Source organism: Amia ocellicauda, chromosome 3 (assembly GCF_036373705.1).
Source record: "Amia ocellicauda isolate fAmiCal2 chromosome 3, fAmiCal2.hap1, whole genome shotgun sequence".
Lineage (NCBI taxonomy): Eukaryota > Metazoa > Chordata > Actinopteri > Amiiformes > Amiidae > Amia > Amia ocellicauda.
Window position 1 is genome coordinate 20169637 of NC_089852.1, and position 26905 is coordinate 20196541.

The 26905-nt window shown below is 40.0% G+C and overlaps 1 protein-coding gene across 3 annotated transcripts in view; it reads right to left on the bottom strand.

Annotated features, from left to right (window-relative positions):
* The window catches only part of znf385c (zinc finger protein 385C), a 230355-nt gene that overhangs the window by 71531 nt on the left and 131919 nt on the right, over positions 1 to 26905 (bottom strand). The window lies entirely within an intron of this gene.

Genomic DNA, 26905 nt, shown 5'->3' on the forward strand with positions numbered 1-26905 from the left:
AATTGTAGCCAAATGCACACGGATATATTTAAACTTTAAATATTGTGCAATGTTAATGAAAAAAAAAAAATCAACAAATAAACAGAACAAACACCTATACAGAAACAAAGCAAAATATTTTCTTAAAAAACATTTTACATTTTTAGGATGCTTGCCTTAAATAGGTTGGCTTTCCTGAAACATTTTACATGCTTTCTGTAAATGCTGTAATAAAAAACTTACACTAATAAAATGATCAATTTAAATTATTAATGTTCCGCAATGGGATGATTGTTAATGATTAGTCAATAAGTGGCTTTCAGAGAAGCCTATCTGCCTCTTGGTGATACTGGTTTACAAAGCCAAGTTGAGAAAAAAAAACTGAGATACTATAAGAACTTATACGTAAAGCCCTACCTATAATGATTACGCCACTATGTGACACTATTGCTGTAAACACAGAACTTGATACTGAACTGAAGGATATCACCATTTGTTCAAATGGAAAAGACTGCAATTCCCAAAGATCATTTTGGTTTCTGTTTCAATTGAGCAAACATCACCATTCCAGTCTGTACTTTCAAGAGGAGAAAATACATGAAACAATTCTCATTCGGCATGAAAGTGAAATTTGAAGTATCTGATTCTAGGAGTTGGAATTGATCCTGGTCATGGAGTTGCCTGTTTTTAATTCCATTTTTGGAATGGAATCTTACATTTTAGCTGAGAATTGAAACATTTCATGAGATCAAACTTAAGTTTATCTTTGAACTTAAATTATATGTGCTTAATGATGTTATTAGAGTCACTTATGTTACACAATACGGCAACAATAAATAATAATTTAAGCCCTTGGAAATTGAACTGGATATATATTATCACCAAATAAATGAGACAAGCAAAGAAGTACTGACCATATATACTGCTGCAGTTGCAAATATAATAAACCTGAAAGGTAAAATAAAGTCTCAAAAACACACACACACAAACATACAAACTATGACCATGTTTGGTCTAGTGAATTAATACCACAAGAATAGAATTACTGGAATAATGCTTTAATAAAATTAAATTAAAGATACAGTAGCCTGCATGTAAGAAAATAAAGCTGATACATTGGTCCTTGATTCATGAAAAAAATGGACAATCCGTATATCTGCCTAATTTCAAAAGAGACATAATGAATAAATTAAAAAAGACAAATACATTATTTAAAATGTTCTGCCGCACAAAAGCATGATAGCCTCTGTCTTTCTCATTAAACTGATGTCATCTCTATCTATCAGCAATGTGACAATGGAAATTAGGCCAGCTCTACACAGAAAACTGCACAACAGCAAAGAAAAACGCAAGGACACGCTGACAGCTCCTGTCTGGCTTGCTTAGTCCTGGCTTATTATCATGCTAATACCACTCAAGGCAACTGTTTACAGAACAACATACACCAATTGATAAAGTAGGTGCGGAGGGCAGCTTTCGTTGGATGCAGAGAAACAATATAAACCTTAATTGCTGCACTGAATTGCATCTGGCCCACGGAGCAAAAGCACCAAACAAATGGCAAAAACAATAGACAATCTCAGGGAAACAATGGAAATTGACATGCTATTGTAAACTTTTTCTTCTTTTATTTTCTCTAACCTTAAATATGGGCTATTCCGCCCCACATCTTGTCATGCATATCATTGTCCAAAGGCTGAAAGAAACAAATGAATGTATTCAATCTGATTTCAGTGTGTTGTATACTTCAGTACCACCAGAAAAGGTAGCACAGAGTTTCTTTGGACTCACTGGAATCTCTTTACATTGTGCTTTTACAATCTAGAAAAAAGTCCCAAGTGCAATTGCCTTGTCATTCTAATACCACTGAAGGAAACTGTTTACAGACCAACATACACCAATTTATAAAGTATATATTTTCTTCATTTATTTGTTTATTTAAAGCAAATAATAAAGGTTAAGGCTGTAAGGTTAATTTAAACACTATAAATCATATGCAATTTTACACACTGAATGTGACATTCTATATATTTGCATATATTTATATGCATAAGGTATGCAAAACATTAAATTATAAATATACATTCATTTTTTTCTTTGGGCATGGCTTTGAGTTATTTTAATAATGCCAAGCTTGGTTCAGTGAAACATTTTCATTCCTGAATATTAATCAAAATAAATAATGTGCAATCCCCACAGAATGTGCATCATAGGATACGAGTCCAGTAAAACCCACTATTCCCTAGGTCAACATTCAGAGAGCTATTCATAGTCAAAGTACTTTTTGAGTTGAAAAATTCAATATTTGCAATCAGTTTCTTAATGCACAGGTAAAACAACAACAATATATAGCATCTACTATTGGTTAGACTTTCCCCTGTAGCTGAAATCATTCCAGCACCCTATTCAGCACAACGATAAGGATTCTTATCTGTAACTTTGCAGGAGCTTTGAAGACCAGACTTGTCATAGAAACCACAACTAGAGATTCTCAGACTGTAGCCTCAATAAAAGCTTATTTAACACCCCTAATTGTGAATCTAACTAAAAATAGGCCAGAAACACCTGCAGCTGTTGAGATAAGAGGCAGCCAATCGCTTGCAGTGAATGGTGTAAGGTGGCACCTGACAGTTTTATGTCTTTTTCTCCACTACTGCTCCTTATTAGCAGGTTTGCAGCCACAGCTCTTAATCACAGCCGTTAAGTTCAGAACATCAAAACTGTAAGTAAAGAGGGAGGCACAGAAAGTGCATGCCAGCACATACAGGATTATGCCGGGATTTTCCAACATGCAAGAAGGGAGGGGGAAGCAAGAAAAAAGTTGACAAATAAAGGTCATATCCCAAATGTTACCAGCCCTGTACGGCATCATCTTGGATTTCAAGTTAATCCCTAAAATCGTCTGTATTGATTAAAAGAATTCAGCAGCTGCCTCTCAAGCCAGGCATGCAGGTTCGAACACAACATACAAGCAGTCTCGACTGCATGGCCTCGCTATTCAGTTACACTGAATTAATTAAACAAGGAGTAAGGCTTGGTTTTCCTTGTGTTTATTCTGCAGAAACATCAAACACTTACTGAATCCTAAAATCCACCGTTCATTTTGTATCAAGTGTGCAGAAATCCACCAGATGCCGAGACCGTTTGAAAATCTTGCAGACCAGACTCAATCTGAATCTGAATATTATCAATGCTGAATCTTGCAATGTGTCTCCACGCCATGCAGGACTGTGCATTGAGCTCTAACTTAATTTCATCTGATGGTCTGCAGAATAGCTAAACTATGTGCAATCACATAAACATACATGTTTACTAGTTCTACTCATAAGTCATTCATTAAACTGTAAAACATATCCTAAAGACAGGTTTGTAGCAGATTTACTGACAGAACGTCGTTGACTGAGACTAGGTTATTAGAGTCTTAGAGATTCAAAATCCAAGTAATTCCAGAGTTCACAGAGAGTCACAGAGAATTGGTCTGTACACAGAGGTGCAAGTCAGTCGGTACTGTCGGGTCCTCCGTACCGGTAAAACATGAGTTTGCTTGCCATTCATATCACTGCAATGTATAAGGTGACTCAGCACAACAGCATCCCACCATGCTCTGCATGTTAACATTATTCATGCAACTGCTTTTAATATTTCCCCTGCCCATGTGCAAAACATTAAACAGCACTTTGGGACACTGGAGGATAAACAAAACATGCTGACCAGAACTACAGTTTCTCCATTTCTGACAACTGTGCTTCCTGATGTGGTCCTATTGAAGACCAGACCCCATGCAGTTCTATAGCACTGTATAATGTGGACGCAAATTATATTTTGCTGTTTTAAAATCTTACAATGTACTGGTTTAAAAATAAGATTCCTGCTCAGATATTACACTCCAGTATGTTTACTGAAATGCCCTTTGTTTGTGAGTTTCTGGGTTTGGAGACAGAGTGCCAGCCAGCCACAGAAACAGCACTGGAATCTGCAGGAAGGTAACGTTCAGCACCCCCGTCTCAGACCCTGTCCTGGCGAGATGTCAGTGAGGCGCTGACAGGCATTCTGCCGGCAACCTTTCCTTGACTTTATTAGCTTGTGTGGAAAGAGCAAGAACCATGGCTCAGTAAGCCCATAGAAAAAAGGACATTTAAAGGCGTATCGTCCAGGGGCAGGGTAACAAGGGGTGCATTATTAACACATGGCATTACTCAGTGGCTGTGAATAAGTGTATGCGTTTGTTTTCTGAAAGTTACCAGTGCAAGAAAACTTCTGAAAATGCATTCACTAAAATGTATCGGGAAAATGGTTAACATCATTATGTGTTTTAAGGAAACAGATATACATTTTAACAACAAGAAATACCAAGGAAAATATGTTCTCATTAGCTTCTGCACTGGATTAGGCATGCTTTTCCACCTTCCTTTCATTGTTAATCGATAGTTATTAAGCTGTCGCCACATTCTAATTAAACAAAGTACTTATTGCCTTCCAGCTTTAAGCACCCCACCACACACACACACACACACACACACACACACACACATCATGGAGAATTGGAAATGATTGACTAGTAATTAGTATTTTACATTGAAATTAACATTTTGTCAGGACATCTTGTTAAACTAGCGGGGAAATTAACTGAAGAGTAATGACCAAATGTCCCAAGGGGGATGGGAGGGGTGGTTGAAATAGTCAACTAGATAAATGAAATGCGAGTTTGAGTAGGATTGGGGGATGAAGTAATTTGTTACCTGTTTAAATAAAAAAATGCAGAATCAGAAGCTGCTACAGAAGTTGCTCTGGTTTTGTAATGACCAGCTTTTCTCAAAGTTGAATTAAGAAACTGAATCAGGTTGAAATAACTATGAAGAGAATCGTTCCTGGCTCAAGTGGTAAAAGCAGGTTGGGCCCTATAGTCCAGACAGCGCTTGGGTTCCCAAGCTGTTGGCTGAGTGTTGCTGGGGTTGGGTGGGCTTGAATCAGCCAGGGTGTCTCTCCACAAAACAGCAACCTCTGTGGCTTACCTGTAATTCTGAACTCAGCAGTGTAATCAGTGAAAGCTGCATCAGACCTTACTACAATGCTATAGCACTGCTGTTTACACCATGGACTTACAGTGTGAGGAGAGCCAGGTGACAGCTTTGGACAAGTGATGCAGAGTATACTGTCTACATCTCTCCCGTGCTAATACTGTAGTGCTGAGGCCAGCCAATTAACAATGAGCGATTTCACATTGGAAGGGTATAAAAAGAAAAACCAAACATGATTCCAAATGAATAAGGAATACGTAAGTAATATGTTTAAAGGGATGTCACATTGTCCAAACTTTTACAGTTCAAACCCTGTTTCCACATAACAAAAACCCAATAGCTAAGTGAACGAAAAAATTTTACTTAGAAATAATCTTACAAAGTGTTGTTTCAGCCACAGTAAAAAGGTTCCGTTCACTTCACCTACAGGCAATCAAAGTCCACCCAAAGCTGCTTAAAAGTACAGTAACAAAAATGGCCAAGTGACACACAGACAGCTCCTTCAAGAACGCTCTGACCCATGTAACTGAGAGTCAGGAATGTTTGCAGTTTTGAACAAATGCTCTTTCAGAAAAGGCCAATGCAGATCTTCAAAGAAGATTGTTCCCGCAATTGAAACTCAGTGAAGTGTCATTAACCATCAAAGCGTGGCACTTACAGGAGAAACGAGAGAGGAGATTCAGTATAGAGATATAAAATGAGCTGGAGGTCATTGGAACGCGGTTTTAAAGCACATTGTGGATTAAGACCTCATTGTGTGTAATCTTTATTTAACCTGGGAGACTTTATTCCTTCACTGCACGGAGGAATTCTCAGGAAGCGGTTATGTTCTCTGTCGTTTCAAAAACACACTGAATTCACATATTCATAGAAAAGTTGACCAAAGTACAAACAGGTAAGATAAAGGAAGAAGTTTTGCCTAAAATTCCCAGTACCCTTGATTGGTACTGATTGGTAAATCAATATATTTGATCTATGTACTAAAATTATTTATCAGTTTGACTCCCAATAAAATGCTGCCAATAGAGTATTCTTTTTAGACTTTCAGATACATACTATCTATTCTAACCCTCTCCCTCTCAATTAGGAATGCACAGTTATGAGAGCTGATATCTGAGTGCAAACACCCCCCCTCCACACACTGCTGTCCCCCACCCAGACAAACACACATAAACACCCCCTCATCACATCCCATGGTTTCTCCTACCACTTCTATGCTGATGATGCCCAGATCTTCCTGTCTTTTCCCTCTTCTGACCCTCTCATCACCTCTCGCATCTCTTCCTGTTTGTCTGCTATCTCCGCCTGGATGCACTCGCACCACCTCAAGCTCAACCTCTCCAAATTGGATCTCCTCTTTTTCCCCCCCCTCTTCCTCACCTTCTGCTGACCTCTTAATCCCCTTGGAATCCACCATACTCTCTCCTTCTTCTTCCGCTAAGACCCTAGGAGTCACCCTCGATCCTGTGCTCTTCTACACCCAGCACATCACCACGCTGACACACACCTGCAGATTCTTCCTGAGCAACATACGCCGAATCCAACCCTTCCTCACCAACTGCTCGACTCAGCTGCTCGTCCAGTCACTGGTCCTCTCCCGCCTGGACTACTGCAACTCCCTCCTGGCCGGCCTGCCTGCATCTACTACCCGCCGCTCCAGCTCATCTAGAACTCTGCGGCTCGTCTGATATACTCTCTGCCCCGCTTCGCACACGCTACTCCACTGCTCCGTCCCTCCACTGGCTCCCGATACCAGCATGCATTCAGTTCAAGACATTGACCCTCACCTACCGCTGTCTCGACCACACTGCACCAAGCTACCTTCAGACCCTCGTCTCCCCATACATCCCCTCCAGACCACTGCGCTCTTCCAGTGCCAGAAACTAACTCTGCCTCCTCTGCACTCTCCTTCCTCCAGAGCTGCTCCTTCTCATCCCTGGCCCCTAAATGGTGGAACGACCTGCCCACCGAAGTCAAAACAGCAGAGTCCTCGACCTCCTTCCGGTGCTTACTCAAGACACATCTTTTAAGACAGTACTTGTAATGTAGTCATTTACTCTCCTGTAAGATAGCACTTTACGTTTTGTCATACTACTTGCCTTGCGTTACTAGTATTCGTATTGTTATTTTGATTTCCCCTATGCTCCCTTTCCCTTGGCCCTTGACTGTGACCTAACATCTTGTCTGCACTCATCAGCTTTTACAATCCAGGATGTAAGACCTCATATATTGCATACACTTGTGTAAATTGGAATTTGTAATGTTTTATGCCTTGAACTGCACTGTATTTTTGCACTTATATTTTATAAGTTGCCCTGGATAAGGGCGTCTGCTAATAAATAAATAAATAAATAAATAATAAATACACACACTCTCAAATGTAATAAAAATACCATTTGCTCTCCTTTGACAGTATTAGGACAGGATTCGACCCCATCATTATATAATTCTTGGTAGGGCTTTATGAAATCTGTCACAGCTGCAGGTCACTGTTCCTAGACAAAGAAGATTATCAATTTCAAGCTTTATATTTAATCTTGAGTGGAAACATAAAGAAGGACTGAGTGGTTTACTTAATATGATATGAAAGGTCCATTTAGTTGCAATATCGGTCATACAAGGGCTTGGATTAAACTCATCCATGCCTTCTATGGTTCTTAACAGTTTCTGAAAGGCAGGGCCACACAGGTCAACCAATGTTATAGCTGTTGCTATCGATACTGGAGAAAAGAAAAACCTCACTGCCACCAGTTTGAAATTTAATTCAGCTTGCGTGCGGATGAATATCCCTTTAAATCCCCCCCAACCTCCCCCCTTCGCATCAGCCTTTATTAAACCCTTGTGATTATTGCCTTTTGCAATCTGTTCGAAAATAGGTTTTCTCCTGCCTGCGCTGACACCTTCTCCGCACAGCTCCGTCTCCGACCCATCTGTGGCCAGGGAGGCTCCACTCTCAGGAAGCGGAATCAGCCACGGAATGCTGAAGCCCGAAAAGGTCACAAGACGCCTGGGGTGGTAAGAGCGAGATGAGTTTCTGAGCGGGCTGTCACTTTCATAGCAAATCCCTGTCAATTCAAGTTCAGCCAGTCAGCAAGGATGAAGACCACAATTTGGGGCATTTGAAAGAAAAACAAAACATGCTAGGCCAAGACAGGAGTTTATCCATTTAGATGAACTACTGCAGGATTGGCTCAGATAACAATCTCACTTTGTGACTACCTTGTCATAACACGCTGCTTATGTGGAGTTATGTTTCTACCATGTAAATTTATACTCTTTATAGACAACATGGTGAGAATGAAAATAAATTAACCCCAACGTTTCTATAGCCATTCATCAATGTAACTATAGTAGAAACAATGCTGTTAAATGACGTCAAGAGAATATATATCTCCAAAGAGTATTGAAAACAATCTGAAATGTTGTTTAAAAATGTGGAATACAGTACTGATTCATTAGAGTACAACTATTACTGATGAGTATGTATTATAGATGTGTTTCCATGATAAACAAAAATACCACAATAAAATCAACATTTGTTTAAATGTAAAATATGAATGTGTACAAAACTCTACTGGGAACGTATAGGCCTATGCAACTAAAGTTTCTTACATTAAAACACATATGCTAAATACTTAACAATGTTATGTCTGCCACAACCATATAGCAACGTTCTGAAATGTTGTGTTAGGTTGGAAGCTACAGAAGCACCATGGAATTATTTGTAAAGATCAAGTATCTAGGGGATGTTTGTACATTTGTTTTAGTAAAATACCTCTCATTGTTATTCTACAGTTAGAATCCTGTTGTACATTGGAAGGCTGACATTCATTTCACTTTGTTTTCGAGGTCTTTTCTCTCATGTATATGCGTGATGGGAGCTTCTTTGAACCCCTCCACAAGAACAATATAAAAAAATAAAACACATTCTACAATGTTAACAATAAAAGGATACAAAGACACAATTCTTGAACATTTTGATCTATTAAACAAAAGCAGCTACTTCAACAATATCATTGGATTGAGTGTTGTCTGAAACTACTAGAGCACAAGAAGGACTCCATCACACCCACAAAGAGGAGAGTACAATTCCACCATATCCTCATCTACTTGAATGGCAGGATGACTGAAATGGAGCACAATGTAGACAAAATGAACACCGGTCTATTGGCAAGCCAGACCTTTTTGAGAGAAATGTACCTGCAGATAATGCAGAGGACTGCGATCACTGCAGCTGAGGCAAAGGACCTGCCGTTGTTCAATTGCAAAGTACATAACCTTCAAGATGAGATGCTCGAAGCATTATTCAAGTCCCAAACACACAGAGCCCAGATTGCTATGGCCTGCATTAGCCGGGAGTTGCCATGGGCTGGTGCAAAATTGGTTGGGTATACATTGGCTGGGGAAGAAAACATCACTGCAGATCATTGTCTCCCTGTGGCTTTTTGGGCGCTTGCAGATAGTAGATCCACTTAAATCACTTAGTCTGGTTGGTGTAATAGTGGGGTTGTTCGTGTGGTAAAACAGTGGGTGGCATTGATGACGTGTGTTTCTTCTCTTCCCCGGTGAAGAAGTGTGGTGGTGGTGATCTGAGTACAGTAACAGCTGATGCTATTATCAGAGAGGCAAAAATAATTACAGATTACAAATGTAAAAGAAAGAAAGTTTAAAAAAAGATCTGAAGATAATGTTTCAGCAATTAATTCTGAAATCAATTCAGAAGAAAACTTTCTTGAATATTTGAGGTGGAATCCTAGCTCCAGTGCTTGTGCGGTTTCCCAACATGCAGACTGTATGCTACATGGCTGACCCTGCCCCCCTCCCTCCCCACTCTCCATCTGAACCCAGACCTTCCAACATCAAAATGTTGTTGTAATGCCGAGAGTGAGAAGAGACTCTTCATTAAACTGTGATTAAAACACTACTGCAGCTTTACAAAGGGTTCAAGCAAGGCAGGTCACTTGGAAATCAATTACCAGAGAGCTGATCTCATCAGGGAGAGACTGAGCTTTTAAAATATCAGAAGAGAGGGCAGCCTCCTTGGCACTGTGGGTGGTACACAATCTATGCCTGGGCAAAATCGTCCGTCTCTTAGTCTCTGGTACCAAAGCAAATACAGGCACGTTGCGACGTATGACAGTTACGTTCCTATGAACTGTTGTAGGCCGGTTTTGAATTTTGTTGTTATTACTGTTATTAAAATGTTAAAAGTTGTAACCATAAGTTATATTAAATGTATATACTGTACAGTAATAACAACAAAATTCGAAACCGGCCTACAACAGTTCATAGGAACGTAACTCTGTCATACGTCGCAACGTGCCTGTAAATTGCATAAACACAGGGTATGATTATCCATCCATCCATTTTCGAAACCGCTTATACATGTGGGTAGCGGGGGACGCCGGAGCCGATCCCGGCAAGCATAGGGCGCAAGGCAGGATACACCCAGGATGTGACGCCAGTCCATCGCTGGGCACATACACATACACATACACATACACACACACACACACACACAGGGCAATTTAGCATGGCCAATTAACCTAACCTGCATGTCTTTGGATGGTGGGAGGAAACCGGAGTACCCGGAGGAAACCCACGCGGACATGGGGAGAAAATTCAAACTCCACACAGACAGACACCCTGAGCCGAGCCTCGAGCCATGAGGCAGAAGCGCTAACCACCGCGCCACCGTGCCGCCCGGGTATGAATATTAAATCGATAAAATACAAACAAGGTAATACAGTAAACCAGGCACCTCTACTTATGCATACGTTGAGGAATGAGATGGTGCTGGAGATGATGCTGTACATTGCCTCACTCGTCGTAAGTAACAACAGAATCTGTACAAGTTGAAATTGAAAAATAATGTGGCTTATATGGGCTTTGTCGTAAGTATGGACTATCGTAAGTTGAGGTTGTCGTAGGTTGGGATGCGCCTGTACAACTTTTACAATCAGTTCAGCTCCAGAGCTTCAGGGCCCTTGACAAAATTGTGAGGGAGAATCACAGATTCTCAGGAGACTGGGGTCTTTCCCGACAGGTTACTGCTACTGGCCTGATTTTCTGCACTGATGGACATTTTGTGGGATATGCTGTATATTGAACTGCTGTCTAATCCTGCCATCGCACTACTGTCATAGACACATGAGCCACACACACAACAAGCCCTGGATACAGTTGCATGGCAAATGTGTGTTTGTGTGCGCACGTGGAGGGGGTCTTGGAGCAACATTTGATATCATGTGTGATGTTCGTTTTGATATGCAATCATGTTCTATTATGATACATTCAGTTTCATTCTCAGGTGCTGTAAAAATCTCTGGCCTCCTATGGTTAAACACCAATGTGATGCCTATATAGCTACTATACTTACACACCTTGAGTTCTCACATTATGCCTTTCTGGTAATCCATTAGAGATCTTCACTTGGAAGATATTTATAAAGCAGGCAGCTTTGTTAAAATTATTACAAAATGAAATGAGTGGATTTAGTTGGAATGCATTATGTACAGCACATTACAATATGCAGTGGGAAATGCTAGCAGATGTGTTACTGCAGCACTTTTGTTAATATCAACCGAACCTTCGCTCTCATTAGACATTCACACTGACATATTTGCTGGAAAGCTAATGCATTGTGATTGTGAATCAGCCCTGTAATGAACTGAAATTCCATTTGTTTCACAATAGCAGAAGGCTTGCATACATCTCAGGAGCAGAAGGTTTCAAATTCAGACTGGGGGAAAAAGCACTCCACTGGTAGTCACATTTCATAAAACAATAAATTCTGCTTATTGATGCTAAAATTGTGGTTAAAATGTTTTTTTTTTTTTTTAATCTCCATTCAACTTTGTGCAGTCAATACAACCAGAGACACATAGCCTCCTTCTTCAGCGTACCAACACATCCCTGCTAGATCTCTTAAAAATAAGGAAAAAGAAAGAAAAGAAAACCAACATGTTTTTCGTACGCAATCCCCCACAGGATCATGGGGCTGTGAGAAATTACAGAGAATCACAAATCTGCTTGAGAAGTCCATCTGTTTGGAGGGTGCTAAACCTTTGAAATACCGCCCTGTTTGTTACTGTGCACAGTTGTGAAGCCTTCATGAAGCAGACGGTAAACAAATAAGACATACAAGCTTTAAACCAGGTCGTTGAATGGAACAACAGCTAGTCCTCGTTGGGAGAATGTTGGAATCCCTCTAGACAACAAATCTCTTGGGTGCAGCTCTTGATTGCATATCCATGAAAACAGATATACTATGAGGTACTATTAAATCTTCCCCTGATACCACTACACTTGCCTTCAGAAGTAGGAGACCTCCTAGTGCTTTATATACATTGAATGCATATGCTAGTTGGATTGGTTTCAAACACACTAGAAAACAGTCCTATCTCCAGACCAATTAGTTCCATATACTTTACTAGATATTTCAGTTCTGGTTACGGGACACAGAGTCAATGAAAAACTTTAAACTTATGAGCCTTCGTCCAGAGTGCTGGTTGCGTCCTATAGCCTGAATTCCACTAATCTCAAATCCTCCCTATACTGTGGGTAGGAGCCTTCTTATGCAAGTTTACCATGGTAAATATACCATAAGCTGTATACTAAGGTAACACAGTGTTACAGTGGTTATCCCATGCTTGCACTGTGCTTTACTACAAAAGCATGAATAAAGTTTGCCACATACCATCCCGGAAAGATTTATTCTGGTATTCCCATGGTCCAGTGTAGTAAAGCACAATGAAAGCACGTATAAACCATAGGGAACCACTGATAAACTGTGGTAAAACCATGTTACAAGTGCAACAATCCTGTAGTAAGTTTATCAGGTGCAGACTGGCATAAGGGTCAGCTGGGCGATCCTCAGCTCGACACACAGTGGTCTCAGCATGTACAGGCTCAGGTTGTAAGCTGTTCCACTTTCTTGAAATCCTTGGAATGGCTTTAATAACTAGTTTGTGGGCATTCTAGGGGTGCAGCACAGCAGATTGCAAGCAGATGACCTTGAAAACACGAATCTGTGGGGATGCGAGGTTTGTCTGCTGAAGGAAGACATAAGAAGGAGTTATAGTAGTGGGCTGAGTTTGCTAATTGGTGATTAAAATTAATGTAATTGATTTACACATGAATAAGGGCAGTACATGTGTTTATAATAGTTACCGTGTAGCTTGTGCAGGTCGGAGTTCCCTGCTTAGGATTCGGACCTCCCACCACAGGGAGAACTCCATGACAGCTCCGCACAGTAGAGGGATCAATTCTGCTATGCCAAAAAAACGTGTCTCCCTCAGTGTACTGATTTCACAGGGGTTACGTCACCATAACGAGCTCATGTATAAAATGAGCCCCTTTACACCTACACTTACTAAGTTGCTCCAAATGGTCATAGAAAGCCCCCCACATCTTCATAGAAATAAACAGGTCTTACTAATGAACAAAACGTTGGAAATTCTGGGCCTTAAATTTGGATAAAAAGGGGGAAGTAATAGGAGTCTGCATTGTACAAAAAAAACAAGACAACACTAAACAAAAACCTAAAGAGAGGGGGCAGTGCATCTGTCAGACTTCATCATCTCCCTTGTCATCCCCTCGGCATCATGACAACAGAAGGCTGCAGTGAGGCCAGTTCTTGGTGGGATGACTAACCTGCCTCGACTTTACCCTGGAGGCCAAGCCTGACTGTGTCAATAGTGCCATTCCTCTGTGCTGTGGAGGAAGTACAGCATGGGACTCAGAGCTGCTCCTTATCAATTTTTGAAGGACAGAGATCCTCAGCTCTTCAAGGACTGTTCCATTGACCACTCCCCTGTATCCCTGGTGTCACCACAGCCTGCTCTCACTTCTGTTGAAAATCCTCCATATTGATATCGCATTCTCCAGTGTGCTAAAATCAACCTAATCTTAAAATTGTCGTCCATTGCCTTTGACGTGGTCTCCAGCCCTAGGTCTGGAGAGCCCCAGTTCAGTTATTATAATTCATTGGCAGATGCCTTTACCCAGGGCGAATTACAGTTTTCACAAGAAACATTTTCAAAGCATTACAATGTGCAATACAGTCAGTACAAAATACTATAAGCACACAGCCTAGTATGGGTGAGCAAATGCAAACATAATAGAGTTCTAGGCATAGAGAAGTTACAGTAAAATGATAGAAGTGCTACAAATACAAAAGTAATCAGGAACAGGAAGGAGCATAGTAAAATAGAAACTGCATATAAGCAACACTGCTGAGCTTTCCAGGAGATTAGGCTGTGTTTTTTCACTTAGTTGTATAGGTTGCCATAGATAGCCAATCTCTAAAGACTGGGGAAACACGCATTAGTTATTGATCAAAGCATCAGGTTTCTTGTTCAGTGAAGGGAGCTCTGGCACTGGAGGGCTGAAGGGCATGTAGGTGTTTTCGTTCCAAATGATCTGCAAATGAACATAGTTTCCAAAACATCCGTGTAATTGTTCTGAAATGAAAATCTTTAAATTCCAGTTTTAAAGGTGACCTACAAAACCCAGTGGAGTATAGCTCTCTAGGACCAGGGTTGGAGATTTCTGGCCAAGAGCTTAGTGTCCTGATGGATTTATTGGTGAAAATGTTACAAAATGTAAAAGAAAAAACAACAGCTATAAATGTAGAGAAGGCGTATGTGTTTTAAGATTACTGCCAATAGTTTTATAAATGTTAGGTAAATGAGATTAAACCAATAGCAACACAATGGATTTGTGCTCATTCCTTTGATCATTTAAACAGTATGTTTTACTTCCAAGAAATCACATCATTCCCCATCTTCAAAGGAATGCCAACTGACACATACATACAGGGGACTATATTTAATTATCAAAGAACAATGAACTACGAGACACAGTTAAAATAATTCAAAAAGCCATGAAATGTGACTGGATTTTCATTTAAATGTGCATTACTGGTATTCATGTAAGAATTGACCATAATTCTGATTTTTTCACAGTCTGTCTTTTTCATATGCGTGCAACTGAGGTTGATGTTTGTTTGGTTATGTAAGCTATTACTCACATTTTGCTCTACTTAGAATGCAGTAATTAGAATGTTTCCTTTTTTGCCGCTTCACAAAGCAATTACCGTTTAGAACACCGCACATTGTAAGGATTCATTAAGATGGGGCTGTGTTGTGATAAAAGTCACAGCCCGTCCAGACGGTGTTGAGGAAGTTGTGAAAATAGCAGCCACTGTCTCTGGCTAATGCAAGCAAGTTTATCTTCCAGCACAAGCAGGGAATGTCAATACAAACCCATCACATTCATCTTATTTCCTTATCCTGACATCCCAGGCACAGGCTTTACACAGTGACACACAACACAACGTTCTTTGCATTTAAAAACCATACTCGGTTTTGTTTGTTTTTCTTCAATAGGCTAGGGAGGGAAAAATGAAATGAGAGAAAGAGACAACCCTTGTACCACACAGACTTGTATTTAGAACTATTCAAACAGTTTTTAATGAAAATAGCCAATTTTAGGCTACTATTTAATTATTCCCTTCTTCACGCTATACAAAGCATCGGTACCTTAATAACAATGAGATCACTAATGTTCTAGTATTCTGATTTAATAATCTTTCAGGGTAAAATATACACATTCAGGGACACAAGCTTTTTCAGGACAAACAAGGACTTGCTATCAGACTTACTATTCACACATTCTGGGGCACAAATACACACACGCAGTGCTGTAATGCTCAGAATACGGTCATGCTTCTGACTGAGAAATACCCCCAATAATTAAATCCCATACTGGGAAAGAAACACACAAAGCATGAATGTCAATATATCACTATATTTGCAAGTACTGTTAAGATATATGGTATATTACAAAATTCAAATTATATTTTGTATAGATGAATTAGGATAAAGGTTGGTTTTTTTACCCTTAAATATATGGTTATGTATTTGTTCCTTGCACTTAAAGAACATTTGGCACTGGAGCAAATGGCTGTTTATGTTTTAATATAGTACTGAGTGTCTAATAGTTTGTGTTGTAAAAACAGAATAGTATTGTCTATAGTTAGTATAGTACTTATCCCGACATATCCAATGCAGTCCGTAATAATAATAATAATATATATATTTTTTTTTACACTTTCCCTATTAGTTGGTTCTGTCATGTAGATGTGACAGTCCTGTGTAAACAGAGCTGGATTTTAATTACAGATAAAACAATGTGTTCTGCTTATCTGAAGGCAGAGCCTGACTCCTTGCCTTAAAGTACGGGTAGTATAGATAACATGAGGTGCAGTAGGAGTGCTGTGTAAGAATCTGATGTGAGCTGATATGCGTTGTGCTGTAGTACCTTTTGATGCTAAGGGACATTAATGTGCCTGTAGGGATTGGCCCTAGGTTCCAAAAATACCATTGAAATTACACTAAGCATAAAATAAACAAATACAGTATGGTGATAATTATGCTAACAAACAAATACAAATAATCAACAAACTAATAATTCATTCATTCATTTACACTTTTGGATGTGGCAGTTTGTACTGTATTGTGGTGCATTGTGAACTGCATTAATATACCCTCACCAAATATATTTGAATAGCAAGTCATCTTTGTAAGGTAAAAAATAAAATGCTTTGCATCCAAATAGTAAAAGCTCCACAGACTCTATCATAGCCCCCTGTTACCTGGAATCAGGGAGAGCTGCATCAGTCCTCTTTACAGTACTGTAGCTCTGCTGTTTGTGCTGTGGATTTGCAGCTTGAATATATCATATATATATGGTGAATGAGTATATGTTTTGGAGGACACTGTGTAAATTGTCTATCTCTCATGTGTTAGTATAAAGGTTGTCATGGTGAGCTGAATCCAAATGTATATATAAAAATAAAGACATAAAAAAAGGTTTCACTATTTTGCTAATATTATATATATATATATTTATTTTTAACCAACCATGATAATAAATTGGGGATGAAAATGCAATTTCAGGTTAGCTTTCAACAAAAAGCATTGCAGTAGTAATCCAAATCAGTCATATCTTCCTAAACCATCGGAATCAATTTTAACATTGGTAAGACCAAAATGAACCCAATTTTCCGACTGTATAGCTTACAAATTCCTAAGCCTCTTCAGCTATGTGCAATGAATTCTTGGTAATCCTATAATCCGGTACCTCAAAACACTATGGAGTATAATTTGTAGACAGTATTCTAATAAACCAGTATAACACACAACCTCAATATTGAGCACTCTTCTTCAAACACCATCCTATTATGCTCCACTCTAGTATTCAATACAATACATAGTAAACAGAAACTGTGAATAACAGCACAGCCAAGAGGAAAAATGAAGAGAAAGTGAAATTATAGTATTTTCAACAGCAAATCTTTTTTTTTTAAGGAGCTGCAAGCATTCAGCAAAAAGATTGACTGTGTGTGTTTGGGGAGCTGGCACTGTCTCCCACATTTAAAGAACAATGGCATTTCTTAGCGAAAGTGCCTGAGAGCATATCGTATTGAAGCCTCACACAGTTGTTACGAGTGATCACCAGACGGGACGGATTACATTGTTTGCCTGTGATGCTTGGGTAGCTAAGGAGACAGACTCAGCTGTCACCTCATCTCCTCTTAAATAAAGCCTATAATTTATCACCCACGTAAGGGCAAAAATGCTCAAAATAGAGGTGGGGATAACCTTGTTAAACATTCATTAATTGCTAGATCATGTACGAGAGAGTTTTGAATTTTGTTAAATGCTTATTTTCCCTCCCCTCCGTTAATCCTTTTGAAATTTACCTCTGAGACTTTCAAAAGGCCAAAAGGATTGCGTTTTCTTTTAGAGTCAGGGTGCACCTCGATTTTTTGTCTTCTTGCTACAATGTCAACAATGAGGAACTGTTATCGCCTACGAGCGAACTTTCTCACTATCTTCAGAGGGGTTGGGCTGTGTTTAGTCACTCCATGTCAGACTGTGCTGCTTTCTCACAGCAGCACAGCTACACAGAAGATTCCTGTGTCGCTTGTCTTGGGGGGGAGGTGGGAAGTGTACTGGGTACTTCACACCGGAATACCTTGTGAAAATGAGTCGCTGAGCTAATAAAGGTCATTGCAATGTCATGAGAATTCAGGCTGAGGGGAAAAAAAAACTTCTGTTTCCAGAAACGAGAGGATAAGAGGATCACAAATATAAGCAATGTCAGAATAAACTGTTTTTGTCACGACTCTAAGTGGATTTGTTAATAAGAGGAAATGGTTTCAATTGGTCTTTTCAAGGTTTTAAAATTAGCAGATACCTCATATCTTACACAAGTTGTTTTCTATTGTGAAAAAATACCTCGTGGGCAGTCTTCTGAAAGAAGAAGATAAGGGCGGGATGGGGCTCGGGGTGGTGTTTTCAGTGCTCCACAGGCTAGAGCACATTTTCTCCACAGAGCTTCTGGGCATTGTGCAAATACTGTTACTCTTCCTCCTGCCACACTCTCTAGTCTTTGCAAGCCTATTATTATTATTATTATTATTATTATTATTATTATTATTATTATTATTATTATTTAGCCAGAGCAGTCAATGATAAGTCATCAAAGCAGAAACAAAAAGGAAATAAAGTATCAAGCAAAGGGACATGTATAATATGACATGTACAAATTCAAAATAAATCCTATACACATGTGCAGTACACATTAATTTATTTGTTTTTATGCAGTCCACAGCGCTACAGGTTTGATCTGCCTTGAGTCAGAGGAGGGGCAGTGGAGGGCTTGGCAGAGAGGATCTTCCTCGGATGGACAGCAGCGCTCCTTTACTGTCCCTCGATGTCAGTTTTTGTACCTGGGATTGGGAGAGAGTCCTGCTCTAGGACTAATATCTTGGTGCTCTATTTCAACACTCCCCAGCTGTGAGAGCAACTAAGGCCTGACTGATGAACACAAACACAAACGCACACGCACGCACACATACACTAGGGATACCAATTGCCTCACAATCTCCGGAAGGTTTAAGACAGAGCACACTTTGAAATATATTCTTTTGCTGGGGACGCACTGAAAACAATTACTTTTCAGAGCGTGTTGATTTGTTTTAAGAGTTGAGCTGCTTAAAGAAGCAAGTCTTCTCAACTGTACCCTGCTGATTGTTCAATATAAACGTATATATAGCCGATTTGTTTTTTTCAATACAAGAATATCAAAGTGTTTGTTTCTCTTTTTATTATGCCTACAGTAATTAAAAAATGCGAGCAATTAAAAGTTCAATTTAACTTTTAAACCAATTTAAGTTTCAAACCATGGATTTGGTCCCAGGACCCAGGACAGGAGACCAATCTCACTAGATAACAGACCCAAGCAAATTCCCCCTCTTCCATTCTCTGAGTGAGGGGATAACTGTGTGTTGATCTTCAGGTTACATCAAACTCTTATTTTAGACTGTAAATACACAATAATTTAAGAGTGAACACCAGTCAACCTTAAAGTCCCTGCTAAAAAAAAAAAAATGCTACATGGCCCATTTGCTTTCATAATGGACTATAAAAATGAAGTCGGTCCTATGCCAACTTGTCATTTCATAGCACCGTTCTTTAATTAATATCCTCCATGCCTCACAACAAACAACGCTTCATTTCAGCATGTACATAAATGACAAAAAGAAGGCCAATACATCATCTGCAGTGTTATCTTTAATAAGTGCAGATATTTGTGCCCTGCGGTACTGCTTTTCGCTTATGTTCTTATTTTATTGCTGTATTATTCATATTAGCATTTGAACTATTCTGTTGACTGCCGTTTTAATAATAATTGAGAATGATGGCTGGTAAGGGATTCCCCTTAAGTCAAAATGGTGGGTAGACAGTTATCCAGGCAGAGATGGGGGGATTGTTGGCCATCCAATGTAAACCCACACAGAAATCTGTCAGAGATCTCAGCATTAGATACAATGGCTATCAGGATGAGGTTGTGAACAATTTGTTGTGCTTAAAACACATGGTTAATAAAGAGCCTCCTAATGAAGACATGTCTGATAACAGTCTGTCAGCCGACTGCAGAAGTACAGAGGCGTACCATTGTGTCGGCTGCCAGTGGTCTCAGTTAATCACTTTCTATTAAAAGCGCTCGTGTGATATTTGTATAATAATGAGATCATGTAAAAACCATTACAGAAATGTCACATTAACAATAGGAATTACTGGGAACATCCAACTCAGATCTAGCTGAAGACCAATGTGGTTTGCTATAATATACAAAACTGTTTTGTTGCATATAAACACGCACACACGCACACACACACACACACACGCATACAGCTCTGGAAAAAAATAAGAGACCACTGCAAAATTATCAGTTTATCTGGTTTTACTATTTATAGGTATGTGTTTGGGTAAAATGAACATTTGTGTTTTATTCTTTAAACTATAACATTTCTCCCAAATTCCAAATACAAATATGAATGGAATGGAATGGCTGCCATACATGTAGAGATGCTGATTTAAGAACAAATTTTGAAAATTTTTTCCAGAACTGTATATATATTGTGTGTGTTTTATTTATTTAATTACCTCTACACTTTACAGATTGCCATTTGAATATGCAGAACCCAACAGAAAGGAACCCATTTCCACGGTGGAACATGACCTGAATATGACAGATTCAAAATGGAGAAAATGAGCCAATCTTCAGATTCATCCACGTTGTCCTGGAACTGCTAATAATAAGAGAAATAAAGAAACAAAATGCTTTACAACCTAAAGCCTTAATCTGATTGGGCGTGTGGAGAGGGAGTTAGCGCACACGCACTCCCTGCTCCGGCCTCGTCTCTTCTCCTCAATATTGTTTTAACGGCATTGTGTCCAAAGACGCATCAAAGACTCCCTGTGTTAGGCCCTCTCCAGTCAGCACGGTGTTTAGAAGGATTACTGACTTCAAAGATTTCCTTTGTCACAGATTAATGTTGAGAATCCTATCCTTTCTGGAGAGTGCAGTGGGGCTGGAAGCCATCACCGCAAGGAGTTTAACTCTTTCAGACACAGAGGAGAGAGAGAGAGGGAGGGAGGGAGACAAAGAGACAGAGATAGAGTGAGAGAAAGAAAAATGGGTGAATCTGAAGGAAAGGCAGAATTAGAAAGGAGGAATGAAAAAAGACAATGATGAGGATAAAACAAAGACGGGGGAGGGAGAGAGAGAGAGAGAGAAAGAAGGACTGCCAAAGAATGAGACCAAGGGAGAGACAGAAGGACAAAGACAAAAAAAGAGATGGATACAGGGAGACAGAGAAACACAAATCCCTAATCCAGTGAGAAAATAAAAGGTTACACCAAATAAAAACTACATTACACAACTACACTACAGTATCTTACTATTTGTTTTTCACAGAAATCAAATGTATTTAGTTTGCTGGTGAGGGTTTGATTCTTAAACATAGTTGGAATTATGTGTTTTTTGCATTTGTGAATCAGACATTAAGTACGCAAGGAAATTCTGTCACACGGTTATGCTAGGTTAATTTGTATGTTTGTTTTTTTAAAGGAAAGGAAGACAGTGAGTGATGAGTTTGTCTTGACACCGCAGCTCTGCATGACTTTAAATATCCCTAAACAAACATAAGCTTACTTTTATATAGCCCTGGCCATGGGGGAAAGATTTAGGTCAATTTACACAGCTCTGCATACACTACATATCACCGCAATCTTTCGCCATGCTGCACAAATATTAGAGTCACTTCAAATAGACAGCTCATTTCCGCCGTCCTGGCATATTCCAAGGCCTAAAGCTGAAGGCTAAAGAAATTAAAATAAATAAAGTTCAAAGGCAGAGATATTTAGTTTGTCTCTTGGCTGAACATGTCTCCTTTTATTAATTCTGATTTTTTTTTTCCATTTTTTTTTTTTTTTAAAGAATTGCTGCTGTTACCTTCATCTGCAGTCACAAACTGCAATGAGAAACACCACTGGGACCATGAAATGCATGTGGTTGTAATCAGGCAATATATATCAACCAATCCATTTTTATTTAGTATAGCGTGCTTTGCAGTGTAGACACAGAGTGCTTTACAGATTTAATATTAACAAATTAAACGATAAAGAACAAATCGTTAAAAACACTTTTGATTGTGCATTGGTTAATTTGGTTTACTAAACTGCAATAGTAGTGTCATATATGCATGTAGCAGTTCTTGGATTAACACACAATGAAAAAAATCTAATAAATTAAAAAAAAAAAAAAAAAAAAAAATTGCATCTTAGGCGTAATTTTATACACAGTGTTTTTGTAGTCCTGAACCCAGATACTTACCTTTCTCAGAACTCTGTTAGCTTAACACCAAAGCTCTCAAATAATCATGGTTCAACACCATTGCAAGTGAGGTTCAATTAACATTTCCCCCTGCTTTGTGAGCATAAAAAAATATCACGAGCTGTGGATCCAAGGGTCGACTTCTAATTATTCTGTGATAAAAGCAGTCTTGTAAGTTTGATTTAATGCCCCGATGGTCTTGGAATAATTAGTCACCTGATTGTTAAGATCAAATATTAATTGTATGTACCAACGCCATGCATTATTGTAGCTTTGGGCATTTTAAACTGTGTGCACATTGCGTTTTTACTGTCATCTGTTTTTGATGCTTTCGGGGGGGGGGGTCCCTGTGAGCAAGGAGCAAGGGTCTCTTCCTGCATAAATACCTTTGACTAAATCAATAAATTAATTAATTACATTAGCAGCATTGGCTCAAATCTACTGACCAACTGATCATGGGACTTATTCCCACCTCCTTTGAAACAGTTATTTATATCTCCCATCTTTCAGCCTAGTGTTGTTTGCAGGCAGGGCCACGGCTCTCCACACAGCTCAGCCCCACTGGTGGAAATAGTGAGGAAGCTTTCTCAAGGTGCTGAGGGAACCAGACTGTCCCAGATCCCATCTCATAGGACATTTACTATAAACCTGGGGTCTTCCACTCAGTGTTGGCAACAATCCCTTCACTCCATCAGAGGCGGCTTTACTTGGTTATCGGGATGAAGCTAAGCAGCGCTTTGCTATTTATAGACAGCTTTCTTTTCTTTCTCCCTTTCTCATCCTTTCTGTCTTGTTTTATTGTCAACCTTCCCTACTTGGTATCCATCACAGAGACAAGTGCACCCAGCTTAATGAGAGAGTCAGTTCGTAGCCAAGGCCAGCACTTTCTCATGAGAGGAGGCAGCTCGTGAGGGTGTTGGGATTCGGCAGCATGTGGCGGGAACACCTCTGTACATAGGGACATGGCCAGGCTGGACGATACTGTCCCCTTGACAAGCAAGGAAAAGACAAGAAGACTTACTTCAGACAATTATGTGTAGCCAGGCTGTGGGTTTGTCTCCAGACTGCTGTTCTCCTCCTTTTATGGATGAGGTACACAGAAAAATGATTCCATTTATAAAATCTCCCTGAATAACAGTCATATGTATATTACTGTTTTTTAGTGACTGTTTTGAAAGTCCCCAGAATGGACTTTCTGATTGGTTATCCACAACTGTAAGTGGTCCTGGGTCAGGGCATCTGCTAAGGAATAAATAACAATTATTACTGTAATCTGCTGTAGAGCTACGCAGGTCAGCCTCACGCACACAGGTTGCAGTAGGTAAATGAAAAAAAAAAAAATGAAAAACAAATTATATATACACTCACCTAAAGGATTATTAGGAACACCATACTAATACTGTGTTTGACCCCCTTTCGCCTTCAGAACTGCCTTAATTCTACGTGGCATTGATTCAACAAGGTGCTGAAAGCATTCTTTAGAAATGTTGGCCCATATTGATAGGATAACATCTTGCAGTTGATGGAGATTTGTGGGATGCACATCCAGGGCACGAAGCTCCCGTTCCACCACATCCCAAAGATGCTCTATTGGGTTGAGATCTGGTGACTGTGGGGGCCAGTTTAGTACAGTGAACTCATTGTCATGTTCAAGAAACCAATTTGAAATGATTCGACCTTTGTGACATGGTGCATTATCCTGCTGGAAGTAGCCATCAGAGGATGGGTACATGGTGGTCATAAAGGGATGGACATGGTCAGAAACAATGCTCAGGTAGGCCGTGGCATTTAAACGATGCCCAATTGGCACAAAAGGGGCCTAAAGTGTGCCAAGAAAACATCCCCCACACCATTACACCACCACCACCAGCCTGCACAGTGGTAACAAGGCATGATGGATCCATGTTCTCATTCTGTTTACGCCAAATTCTGACTCTACCATCTGAATGTCTCAACAGAAATCGAGACTCATCAGACCAGGCAACATTTTTCCAGTCTTCAACTGTCCAATTTTGGTGAGCTTGTGCAAATTGTAGCCTCTTTTTCCTATTTGTAGTGGAGATGAGTGGTACCCGGTGGGGTCTTCTGCTGTTGTAGCCCATCCGCCTCAACGTTGTACGTGTTGTGGCTTCACAAATGCTTTGCTGCATACCTCGGTTGTAACAAGTGGTTATTTCAGTCAAAGTTGCTCTTCTATCAGCTTGAATCAGTCGGCCCATTCTCCTCTGACCTCTAGCATCAACAAGGCATTTTCGCCCACAGGACTGCCACATACTGGATGTTTTTCCCTTTTCACACCATTCTTTGTAAACCCTAGAAATGGTTGTGCGTGAAAATCCCAGTAACTGAGCAGATTGTGAAATACTCAGACCGGCCCGTCTGGCACCAACAACCATGCCACGCTCAAAATTGCTTAAATCACCTTTCTTTCCCATTCAGACATTCAGTTTGGAGTTCAGGAGATTGTCTTGACCAGGACCACACCCCTAAATGCATTGAATTGCCATGTGATTGGTTGATTAGATAATTGCATTAATGAGAAATTGAACAGGTGTTCCTAATAATCCTTTAGGTGAGTGTATATATATATATATATATATATATATATATATATATATTGTTTCATTGAATTTTAAAGAATGAAAAACAGAGATTTGCCCAATTCCTCAGCACTACAGCTGGCATGCTCTCTTGTAGTTTCCACATTTTCCCTGTTTTCAGGCTTGACTGTCCTGTACTGAACACCCTCACCACTGAGTATCTGAAACAATTTTTATGCTTTTGTACACTTACGAGTGTACTTACAATGTATACAAGTATACTTAAAGAGCACTTACCATACTTATTTTTCATAAGGGTGAGCAGTAAAGTCTACAGTAAACAACTGGTACACAACTGAGAAAAAAACTCTTAAAGTGTGATTGGCTCTGAGAAAGTAAGTAAGCTCCGAAAGCAAGAGGAGGTGCAGATTAAGCACAGAGACAGAAGTCAGTAGACTCAATATCAGGCAAGTTGAGAATCTCATTAAACACTGACTAAACTGTCAGTTGAGAGCCGCGCTTACAGATTTCAATCAGGTGCTCTGTCCCCATGCAAAATTGCTTTCCTGGCCAAGCTGAAACCCTCATGCTGAGGGGTGCTGTGGAGATGGAAACTTTCAACTTGGAGACACTAGGCAGCTAACTGTCATCCGGGCATAAGACTGTCACTCACGGTGGCACATGGGAAAAATTATTAATCTGTGATTGGTCAACATGAGGGAGGAAATGACGTATTAATTCAATTTAACCAAATTAATCATAGTGGGGGTGGGAAGAAAGGTGCCTGAAAAAAAAAAAAAAAAAAAAAAATATATATATATATATATATATGTACATTTTCAAAAAAGAAGTTAAGCACCTTTTGGTCCTCCAACTAGGAATAGTAAGTGGATCAAAGGATTGACTGGGAGATACTAAGCATTTAACCCCGGAGTCATCAGATCACACTAGGACAAGGCTGTCTGGCAAATCCAAAGCCTTTTAACCTCTCCTTACCACTCAGTAACACTGTGCCAATCCACTCCTGACCCCAAAAGATGTTCCAATGAATTGCGACCTGGTACAAACGCATGAATTGGTGTGTGCTGTCGAACAGTATCAGGGGCAGCAGTCTCTGGGCTATGAATTACACAGGGTCACACCCCTAACACACTGAAGCACTATCTAGCTTCATCATGCAGGCTGATACTTCCACAGAGGGCTTGGAAGCTTTGAGACAATATGTTTGGGTATTCTTATTTTTATGTGGGCAGGGCTGTGCATTAGCCTGGCCTGAGAGATCCAGAGGTGTAGGGCTGGTCATTGGCAAGCAAGTGCTGTGGTTTTGATCAGTCAGGTGCACAGCTAACTGGTAAATTACCTTAGGGAAGTGAGTGGATAGCCACAGGTGGTACAGACACCCTGCACTGGGTCAAAAGGTGACCAGGTTCTTGGCTGTTGAAGAGCTGTGTTAAGCTGGTGTCTCAATCCACATACACTCTGGGCCTGAGAAGATTTGGAAGTTGGCAGGGTTTCTTACATGCATGTATCTATCGAACCAATATGAAGTCCAGAAAAGAGAATCAGTAAATTCCTACTTAACGAAAGCGACTGATGAACAAAATCCAGTCTGGTTTAAGAGATGCAGCCATACGATCCTGCCACGGTTGTCACTCACTAGCCAGACCTACCAATTCCCCAATTGTCTCAGAACTCTGACCCTTTGAAATGTGCCAGGTGGACAGCAGCAAAAGCATTAGTGACAGGTGAAGGGAATAAAAAACAGTACCATGCACTGGTACATAAAATACATTGGGCTCTCAGCTGGAAATGCTTTGTGTAGAGAGACAGGGATTCCAGGTGCTGGTCTTAAGAGGAGACGTTCAAAATGCTCACTGTTTCTGTAGAGTAGATGGAACACTTGGTGGTATATGGAAGAATTTTCATCCCTTCGATCCCAGCTCTCACAGGCTCTGTTCACCACGCACTCCCTCACTCACACACGCGCACTTCTCTTGGCCGGAGCCTAATCTCTTCCATACACTTGCAGCCGAATGCTATGCCCAAGAGGAAGCCAACAGAAACAAACACCATGTACACACATGGCCCAGTGAAAGCCGGCAGGCGCTGGCAGAT